The sequence below is a fragment of the Eufriesea mexicana genome, unplaced genomic scaffold, assembly GCF_001483705.2.
Source record: "Eufriesea mexicana isolate 0111107269 unplaced genomic scaffold, ASM148370v2 scaffold515, whole genome shotgun sequence".
Classification (NCBI taxonomy): Eukaryota; Metazoa; Arthropoda; class Insecta; order Hymenoptera; family Apidae; genus Eufriesea; species Eufriesea mexicana.
Genome location: NW_016908693.1, coordinates 389,867 through 400,367, shown reverse-complemented (window position 1 = coordinate 400,367; position 10,501 = coordinate 389,867).

Here is a 10,501-nt window from a genome sequence, read left to right as displayed (position 1 = left end):
GTAATTAATATGTAGTAGTTAATAATAATAATTTTTAGCACTTGCTGAAATAATTTTTCGATCGTTATTTATTCATCGGTCATCGTTATTTCGTTATTTGCATCAAGTGGCCTACTTTTATGAATTTTTCGTACTCAAGGTCACGCGAAGGTTGTAATATTGTAGGTCGTTGGTTTCCTCTTGACCTCGGTTATCATATAGCGATAATAAAAGTATACCGTTCTATTTAAAAAATCTTCAATGACCTTGAAATCTCAGAAAATATAACCTGGAACAAATTTTTCTGCCTATCGTAATATTTGCCCCCCTGAACCAACTAATGTTTTCCTCTGACATTTTTTTCTATCATTAAAAACAAAAGCGAGACGTTTTAAATGCTCGAGTTAGGTGAGGCACCCTGTGTGTATATATATATATGTCATTTTATAATATTTCGTCTAATTTTCTTGTTTTATAATTTTTTTCCTATATATATAACTTATTATAGTTACTGTGTACTATTACAGATATATTAATGCCTTATATTATCCTCCTTCATTCGCTAAATTTTGTTATTATCTTTCAAATCTACAATGTGAAACAGAAAAGCAGACCACATAGAAGTAAAAACGAAGATACAATTACGTTTCCAAGAATAACAAAAATTTAACTATTGCCAATAAATAAAAGGAATAAAATTGCACGCGATTTTTCTCACTCGGTACAATAGTAGTTCGTGAACATACAAAAGTTCGTGATTCCGATAAGCATCAACCATAACCATGCACATCGGAGACGAAACTTAACCCTTTTCGCTCGAGAGGCGACCTTGGATCGCCATTTTGCTCAAACTTTGAAGCTCGATATTAATTGAAACATTAAATTCGAGATAACGTAGAAGGTATTAAAATGAAATAATTCTACGCGTTAATTATTATGCGAATTTTTATTTACTATTCTGAAAAATATATCGGCTTTATGGTAGAAAATCTCAGAATGTCTACTCTTCCGCAGCGAGAAAATCGTCGAGTGCAAAGGGTTAATAACGGAACGTTGTTGACACGATAAAAGTCTCGCTGAGGTCAATAAAGAAAACTCGAGATAGAAGGCGCTTCTTAACCTCGCGAGAGACGCTTGCCCAATAGGCTGCCGATTTTCGTTGACCGAGATAAAGATTTAATTACCCGGCGATCATTTCGCGTTATAAATATCGTTCGACACGCGACACGGGGCCAGTTTTTACGTAAGCATATACGGCCCTGCCGTCCTTCGTTCGAGCTTGTCCGAAAACGGCAGGCGCCATTCGTTAATCTCCATTGACATCTCGAGGCGCTTCCGATCACTTTACTCATTCGTAAAAATGTCGCCGAGATGGCGCGAACGTCTAATTCCATGCCACATCCCGTGATACGGTATATCCGCTTGGTCGGCGGACTTCCCTATTAGCCGACGTCGCGAGATCCGAGCGTTCGAGCGAGATGTTTGCCACGGAGGCTGAGCACCGCTTGCGATCCACCGCAAGGGTCAGAAAGGAGGGGAAGAAAAAAAAGTAGAACGAAGAGTTTCCTTCGAGTGGAAGGAGGTTCCACCTAACAGTTAGCCGGCCCTGATGCTGGGCTTCTTCGACCGCGCTGCTGCTCGCTCACGTACACTCTCGCACACGTATCCCCGCGCGAGCCTCGGGCCTCATTTTCGATCCCACGACCGGTTGAGAGTTCGAGATCTTGTTTTCTCTTAGCCTTCCGCTCTTTCGGCCTCCCGTTTAACTTCTTCCACGCGTGTTTTCGTTGCCCAAGATAATAGTAGCGACGAGCGATCGATTTTACGGCAGGCGAAATAATTCCAATGCGAATCCAGCTGCGTCGGTATACGTAGTACATCACGCTTCTCCATAGATGGCATACTCGTTAATCAGATTTATCCGATACGTCTTTCGTCTCTATTCAATCCACGCTGCTCCCCGGAGAGAGAGAGACGAAGATACGGATTGAAATTTCCAGCCGAATCTTTTCGCCGAATTGTCGGCAACGGGGATCCGTGTTTTGCTTCGTGAAATCAATACCTTCGTAGGTTCGCGTGGAAACCAGTTTCTGCTTTACAGTTTTAACGACAGCAGCGTTTGTGTCATTAATGATACCACCGTTGCTTCGAATTATCGTTCCGCTTGAAAAACGAGCTAAAAACCCTTCAAAACACAAATCCCTCCAGGGGGCAGCAGCTGATAGCGAAACGAACTATTCTCCATGGAAATTGCCTTTATGCGTAACTTCCTGGCTGACACGTGTAATCTCGCCGGTCACTGAAACAAGGTTAAAAAAAAATTCTACTTTCATCGATCTTCGTGAAACACGGCACGGAATGATTATTCGCGTGCCCGAGAGCGGCGTTGCCGCGCAGACGATAGATGTAAAAACTGATAGACCGTTTTCGGAGTGTCCAGTGCGCAGACGCGTTTTCCCTCGCGCTCGCCTCCAGTTTCTAATACCAAATCAAACGGCTCGGTGCCGTGAGTCGAGTTGAGCACCTCGCGAGCGTCGAAAGAAAAGTAGGATGGATCTACAAAACAGTTAGATGGCCCTGATGTTAGTAAATCGCCAAGCCTTCACGCCTCCTTTCGCCTTGATACGTATACACACGCGTATATACGTGGCTCCTTTTTTATCTGCCAGTCGAACGCTCCAGTGTCGCTGTATTTTCATAACTCCGTTTTCCTATTATTCTTTCGTCGTGCGAATGTCGGCGGTTACTATGCTGTACCGTGTTAATTAAAGGAATTGTTACGCTCGTTTCTTTTCTCTTTTCCTTTTCCCGAGACAAAAGATGCGTTTCCGCGTGGTTGCATTGTCTAACGATATTTGTTGATCGTCCATCTTGGATTGCTCGTTAATGGCGACGTATAGGGGAAAATGAGGAATCGGAAGTGGACCTAGCCGAGCGGTCCAATTGAAATAAATTACCGTGAGCAGAAATTTTGTGCAGGGGAAAGTAATAAACGAAAATTTTGAAATACCGTGTCGTAAGTATTATTAAGCGTTATTAAGTGTTAAAAATATGTGAGATTTATTTATCTAAAATCGAATTAGCTTTTCTCTTCGCATAATACAATTTTTGTGATACAATTCATACTTAAACTCATTTATGAAAATTTTTGAATCATTCCAGTGAATTCTAAATATGCGAATTTATAATTTTGCAAAATAAATTGTGGAAATTATGGTTATAATTACGGCATAAAATTGTAATATAACGTAATTGTAACTGTATAAATGTTAATGTAATATGATTATACGAATTATTATATTTTAATTTCAATTTGCAGAAATATGACACGGATTTAAAGTAGATATATAATTTATGTGATGTTTTTGCAACGTTTCTTTCGTTACTGTAAGGATTTTGTTGAAACGTGGCTTTCCGAAAATAGTCTCCTTTGATCGTTAGTATGGTCGTCGGCGTATGAAAAAGCATAAGGAAAGAAAGACAGTGGGTTTACAAAGCGAGTATACAATTTACCCTTTGACCTTATTAGTAATGCACAACTTATTTTTCGACGTGCGTTTACAGCGATTGTTTTCGAACATTCGAAACGGAATACGCTTCGCGAATAAATGTTTAAGGATAAAACTAATTACGAAACGCAGGATCCGTATGAAATAGTGAAAGCGTTTTGAAATTTAAAATGGCGAGCGCGTGGATCCCTAATCGGGACAATGAAAATACGAATTATTGCCATTCTTATTGCCCTGTTTATTTCGACGTTGCAATTTGTCAATATCGGTCTAGTCGTTGGATTAGAAATCGATATCGATAATTCTTCGATGGATTTTTCTTTTTCGATAACAGTTTTAAATACTGGCTATAGTGATCGTAAAACTCGTAGTATACGAGATCGACCGTAACTATTATTTACTATCGTCACACTTCCTCCTACAGCTTTCCACGCGTACACGCTCTAATCTGTACGGTATTGTATAAATGTATTACAGGAAATGTATTTATTATATATTTTAGATATATTATATAACGCATTAATTATCAAATATTACTGTATAACTGTATAATATTATTTATTTCATTATTACCATATATATAATAATTTCGGTATATATGCGATCTATATCATGACCCATATATACAGGGTGTCCTAGGAACGGTGGTATAACAGAGGAGGGGATGGTTCTACGTGAAAAAGGAAAAGGAAAATAAACATTAGATTTCTTCATTTTAAGCTTCGTTTTTGAGGAAATCGACCTGGAATATTCGTATTATTCGAGTTCGCGTGCACTTAGCTATGTTTTAGATGGCTAAATCGTCGATGCATCAGCATCGGTGATACAATCGGGGAGGGGGTGATTCTACATGAAAAAACAAATCGAAAATGAAGAATAAAATTTTTTCGTTCGAAGCTTCGTTGTCGAGAAAAACGACTTTGAATAAAGTATATTCATGGATATCCGCCTTAAGCCAAAGCTAAGTGCACGCGTACTCGGTGAATACTTAAAGCCGATTTTCTGGAAAACGAAGCTTCTAATCAAAAAATTTTATTCTTTATTTTCGATTTGTTTTTTCATCCAGAATCACCCCCTTCTCGGTTGCACCACCGATGTTGATGTATTGATGATTTATCCATCTAAGACATGGTTAAGTGCACGTGTACTCGGTGAATACTTAAAGCCGATTTTCTGGAAAACGAAGCTTGTAATCAAAAAAATTTATTCTTTATTTTCGATTTGTTTTTTCATCTACAATCACCCCCTTATATACTTATATATGTGCATTATATACCTACAGTGACTGACGAAAATATTCGGACACCAAGGTATGTCCGAATTAATCACATCGTACCGCAGATACGTTGTACCCGTGTTGCTTAAGAGTTCCCGAAATTGTTTCGGGACGAACTTGTATTCCATTAACATTCATAATTCAGATGGAAAAAGAATAGTGTGGCGGAAAGCAAATGAAGAGTTCCAGCATCGAAACACGAGAGGCACCGTAAGACACGGCGGAGGCAGCGTGATGGTTTGGGGCTGTATTTCGACCAGAGGAATTGGCAATTTAGTTTTTATTCACACCATCATGGACAAAAACTGTCGCTTACACCTACTGAAAAATAATTTATTAAATAGCGCAGAAAAAATGGGAATTCGCAACAATTTTAAGTTTTATCAGGATAACGACCCCAAACATAAAGCACGCATTGTTCAAGAATTCTTGCTTCATCGTTGCCCGAAAGTTCTTCATCCTCCACCACAATCGTCGGATCCCAATCCCATTGAAAATTTATGGATAAGCTAGATCGCAGAATACGAAAGACAGCAATTAACTCAAAAGAGGAACTGAAACAAAGGTTGCTGGAAGAGTGGGCTGCTATCGGTACGAATTATTTGGAAAAAATCATTTTTTAATATGCCCAACAGATCGAGGCACGTATCGAAACAAAGAGGCTATGCGACAAAATATTAAAAAATGTGTTTATATAAATAAATTAGGGTTATATAATGTTAATTACGCCAAGTGTCCGAATATTTTTGTGGCGTGAAAATAGGGTATTATTTTATTTATAATTTGTTATAGTAAATCCATATAAATTTATTAAATAAAACACATGGTTTTGTTAACTTAAATAAACATCTTATCCCCAGAATAAATAACGAACACGATCCGTGTATAAGTATCCGCGATACTAAGTGATTAATTCAGGCATACCTTAGTGTCCGAATATCTTCGCGAGGCACTGTATGTGATATAAAATTCTACACAAAATGGCGCACGATGTCGCGCATTATGGCGTAGATAAAATAACGCATGACATAAATCTATAGCTATACATGCCGGAAAGGAGAATGCACGTTACCATTCGAGTTCTTTTGGCGTTGAAAAAATTTCCACCAACTTTCCTACTATTTAATCAACCTCACATACGGAATGTTACTAACGAGCGACTTGTGGTGCATAGCGAACAGAGGCGCAAGCGAGAAATATCACCGTGGAAAATTCAGAGGCGAGACGGAGAATGAAAAATGCGAAAAGCCGGTGCTTCGATGGTGGAAAAATCTGATATTACAAAGTTAGTCAAGGTGATGGTGGTGGTTCGAAGCCAGGAAAGGAGTAGATTGTTCGGACGTGTAGCTGTGCCCGCACGACCGGTTCGAGAGATCGAGATCCTCGTTTTCTCCAGACTGTCGATCTTTGGCCTCTCGCTGCTACTCCGCCTTCGTGCCTCTTGACATGTTTAGATGCACGCTTAGATAGACCTTCTAAGATGTAGCGAGAAACTCGTGGGCACAGTCATTGCTCGGGTCTAACAGTTTCTCACTGTTCTGTTTCAAAACTCCGTTGCCTGGGACTGAGCAATGAAGTCACGTTGAAAGTTTTCGCTCTGTTGTCTGCTCCGTTGTTATCCGCTACGTTCACCTTTTTAGATATTTCTCTGCGCGCAGTGCATGAGAATCACTCGAAGATCCTTGGTATTTTAGTCGTACGTGAAATCGCTTGTAAGCAGTCGTACAAGATACAGGGAATAATTTCAAGATTATATCGTGTACTGCTAGCTATTTTTACGCTTTGCGTTAACCCTTTGCACTCGAGAGGTGAGCTTCAGTCACCATTTCATCAAATTTGCAAGATCGATATTAATTAATATATCAAATTTAATGTAATGTGACAGTGTGCGAGGTATCGAAATCAAATAATCCTGCAATTCTATTATTATACAATTCTTTATTTACTTAAAAGATACTTAAAAAGTATCGTCAGTTTTTTGGTAAAGAATCTTTGAATTTCTACTCTCCTCTAGCCAAAAAGTCGTCGAGTGCAAAAGGTTAATAAAGTCACGGAAGTCGGGTGACCTTTGTTTCAGTTCGGAGTTTGAGGTTATGTTTCAAAGTAAAAATGGAAAATCGTATTGCTGCAGAAATATACACGTGAAAAGTATTTTTAACAATTACGGTTGTCGATTACGATGATTGAGATGGTATTTTGTTCGAATTCATTGTTTGAGGTTATGTTTTTGGAAACAAATTAAAAATCTATGTTGTTTTGGGAATATTTGCATAAAAAGAATTTTTAATCTTCGCGATTTTGGAGATTCAAGTGGATTTTGTTCGAACTTCCAGTTTGAGGTTATGTTTCTAACAAGTAAAAATTAGCGATGAATGTTGGTGTAGAAATATATCGAAAAAGAATTTTTAATAATCACAATGATGGAGATTGAGCTGGATTCTGTTCGAATTTCTAGTTTGAGGTTATATTTTTAAGTAGAAATTCAAGATTGACGTTAGTATAGAAATATAAGGATGAAAAGTATTTTTAATAATCTCGATTGTAGTGACAGTAATTTTGTTTAATTAATTTAACTTAATCTTAATTAGTTTAAGATTAAAGCGACTAAATCGTTTAATTAGTTTAAGGTTATGTTTTTCAAAATAAATTAGAACTTAGTATTATTCAAGAAATATTTGAAGGAGAAGCATTTCTAATCATTACGATCGTAATAACGATTGTGATTACCTTCTTTAGAATTCACAATTCGAGGTTATATTTTTAGCATAAATTAAAATTTTATATTATTCTAAAAAACCGTGTGTAAAAAACATTCTTAATAATTGCGATAATACTAAATATATACTATAACCTTTATTTGAATTCCGTATTGAGCATATATAGGGTGACCCAAAATTTACGCAAGATTTGAACGAAAGAAAAAAAAAGTGTAACAACTGACGGTTTAGGCTAATTAAAAATGGCGTGCTTTTTAAAAAAAACAACGAGTTTTCATTGTCGAGCAATATTTACAATTTCTAATTAAAAACCCGTGTTTTCTATCAAAATTACTTCTTGCATGAATTTTGGGACATCCACATTTTTTAACATAACTATTATCTATTAAGAACGAAAATTATTATACAAATAATTACACGAATAGTATATTAATAATCACGATCATTTTAATAGCGCAGATGACCTTCATTGCAGCTCACAATTTTGAGGTTATGATCTTAAATAGACGTTATAAATTGACGTTATTATCGAAGTGTTTGTGGAAAAAATACTTTCGATAATTAATCATAGTGATAATCAAATACTTAAAAGAGAAAAAGAAATAAATAAATGAAAGAAACTAATTGAACAGTAAATTCGAAAGGAAATGATACTTTCTATCTAGACACTAAATTATCTACGTGTATATTTAAATTACAAACATACTCACTCTGAAGACATATTACTCGTGATTTTCTGAATATTTACTGTCATATACGAAATAACTTCTTACCGAATCCTCTCGTGCTTTTGCAGCTGATGTTCGACGTTCTACTTCCTTTCTGCACGTATAATTTCCTTTAGCAGTGATTAGTATGGTTAAAGTAAATACAGGAAGCATGAAATATCCTAATGCACTATCTCTTCCTATTCCAATGCAATTTACGTCAAAAATATAATCGTATAAAATGTTTCTTACGTGTACCTACCTAACCTAGCAACCTAACCTAACTTTCTTAACCCTTCAACTACAAAAGACATTATATATATATACATATTCTTCTCCCCGTTCTGTATTTTTTAAAATATAAATTTACCAAAAACGTAGTAAATTCATAATGTACAGGGTGTCCCAATTAAATTGCACAGGAAAACATTTCTTAGACAGTCGATTTAAAATCTGTCAGCTTTTAAAAGCTCCTAACCCTTTGCACTCGAAGATTTTTTCGTTACAGAAAAATATTAATTAGTAACCTAACCTAACCTAACTTTATTAACCCTTCAACTACAAAAGACATTATATATATACATATTCTTCTCCTCATTCTATAGTTTTTAAAATATAAATTTACCAAAAACGTAGTAAATTCATAATGTACAGGGTGTCCCAATTAATTTGAACAAGAAAACATTTCTTAGACAGTCGATTTAAAACCTGTCAGCTTTTAAAAGCTCCTAACCCTTTGCACTCGGCGATTTTTTCGTTACAGAAGAATATTAATTAGTAACCTAACCTAACCTAACTTTTTTAACCCTTCAACTACAAAAGACATTATATATATACATATTCTTCTCCTCGTTCTGTATTTTTTAAAATATAAATTTACCAAAAACGTAGTAAATTCATAATGTACAGGGTGTCCCAATTAAGTTGCACAAGAAAACATTTCTTAGACAGTCGATTTAAAACCTGTCAGCTTTTAAATGCTCCTAAACTTTTGCACTCGGCGATTTTTTCGTTACAGAAGAATAGTAATTCGAAAACTTTGTGCCATAAAGTCGACGATATTTTCGAAACGGTGAATAAGAAATCGTATGCAAATTAAGACGTAGAATTATTTTACTTCGACATTCCACGCATCGTAATTTTAAATTTCATATATTAATTAACATCGATCTTTAGAATCTGATTAAATGGCGACTGAGAGTCGCCTCTGTTGAAAGACATAAAAGCTATCACGTGTCAAAAACTACTAGAAGAAGTAGAGGATACTAAAAAGTATCTTCAGATGCAAAACACTAGAATACTAAATACCGTGAAATGAACTAAAATACCTAAAGCCACGTGTCAGCATACTTTTTCCCAAATCACTCATCTATGAGATTCTACGCTGTGTCGATTTAAATGGGACACCCTGTGTATATCCACTAAATTAAAAGAAAATTGTGAATTGTAAAATTGAAATTAGGTGTGTGATCCACTGCATAATTCCGAACAGTAGCAGCTCGTTTTAGAACTATACGAGGCAGGAAATATTCCCTTAAATTCCATGTTCCTAAGTGGAACATAGTCACCTCGTTATAGGCCCGTTTTCACTGGGCCAGTGTCTCTTGGTCGGTTTCTGGCTAATCCACTAATGGCGAGTCGGAAAGTAGTGGATTCGCGGATGAAAGTTCGGATATCGAGCTCTCGAGACAGAAGGATAATATTTCGCTGCACCACGTGAAACTGCTTCACGAGGCTATCCGTGGCGAAGTGAAAAGGCACCCGGAAAGGAAGGAAGAGACGACGTCGAAGAAGGAGATGAAGAAGAGGAAAAAGAAGAGGAAAAAGAAGAAGAGCGAGGAGCCGGACTCGTAGCCACCGCGAGAAAACTGTCCTCCTTGCAAGATCCTTCTTCGACAAACCTGTCGCCAACTCGCCAGCGCGCGGGATCACGTATGCGAAAGGTTTGTCTCCTGACCAGTTAAAAAAACGTACATTTTTATGGGCTTCCATATAGGGAACGTTGCACGCCGTTTTTTCTTTCTTTTTACGATCGAATAGCCTGTCTTTGATGATGGAAATTCATCTCTCGTACGATTTTTAATGAAATTCTGAAGCTGCGACCCGTTCTAAAACTGTCTTTCACTTTGTCTCTGTGTCTAACTCTGAGCGTATTACCTATCTCTGTCTCGGACTATGACTGTATCTCCGATTCTGTTCGTGTCTACTGCTCTGTCTCTGGTTCCGTCTACTGCTATGTCTCTGACTTAGTCTACTGTTCTATTTCTTATTCTGTCTCTGTCTTTGACTTAGTCTACTGTTCTATCTCTAACT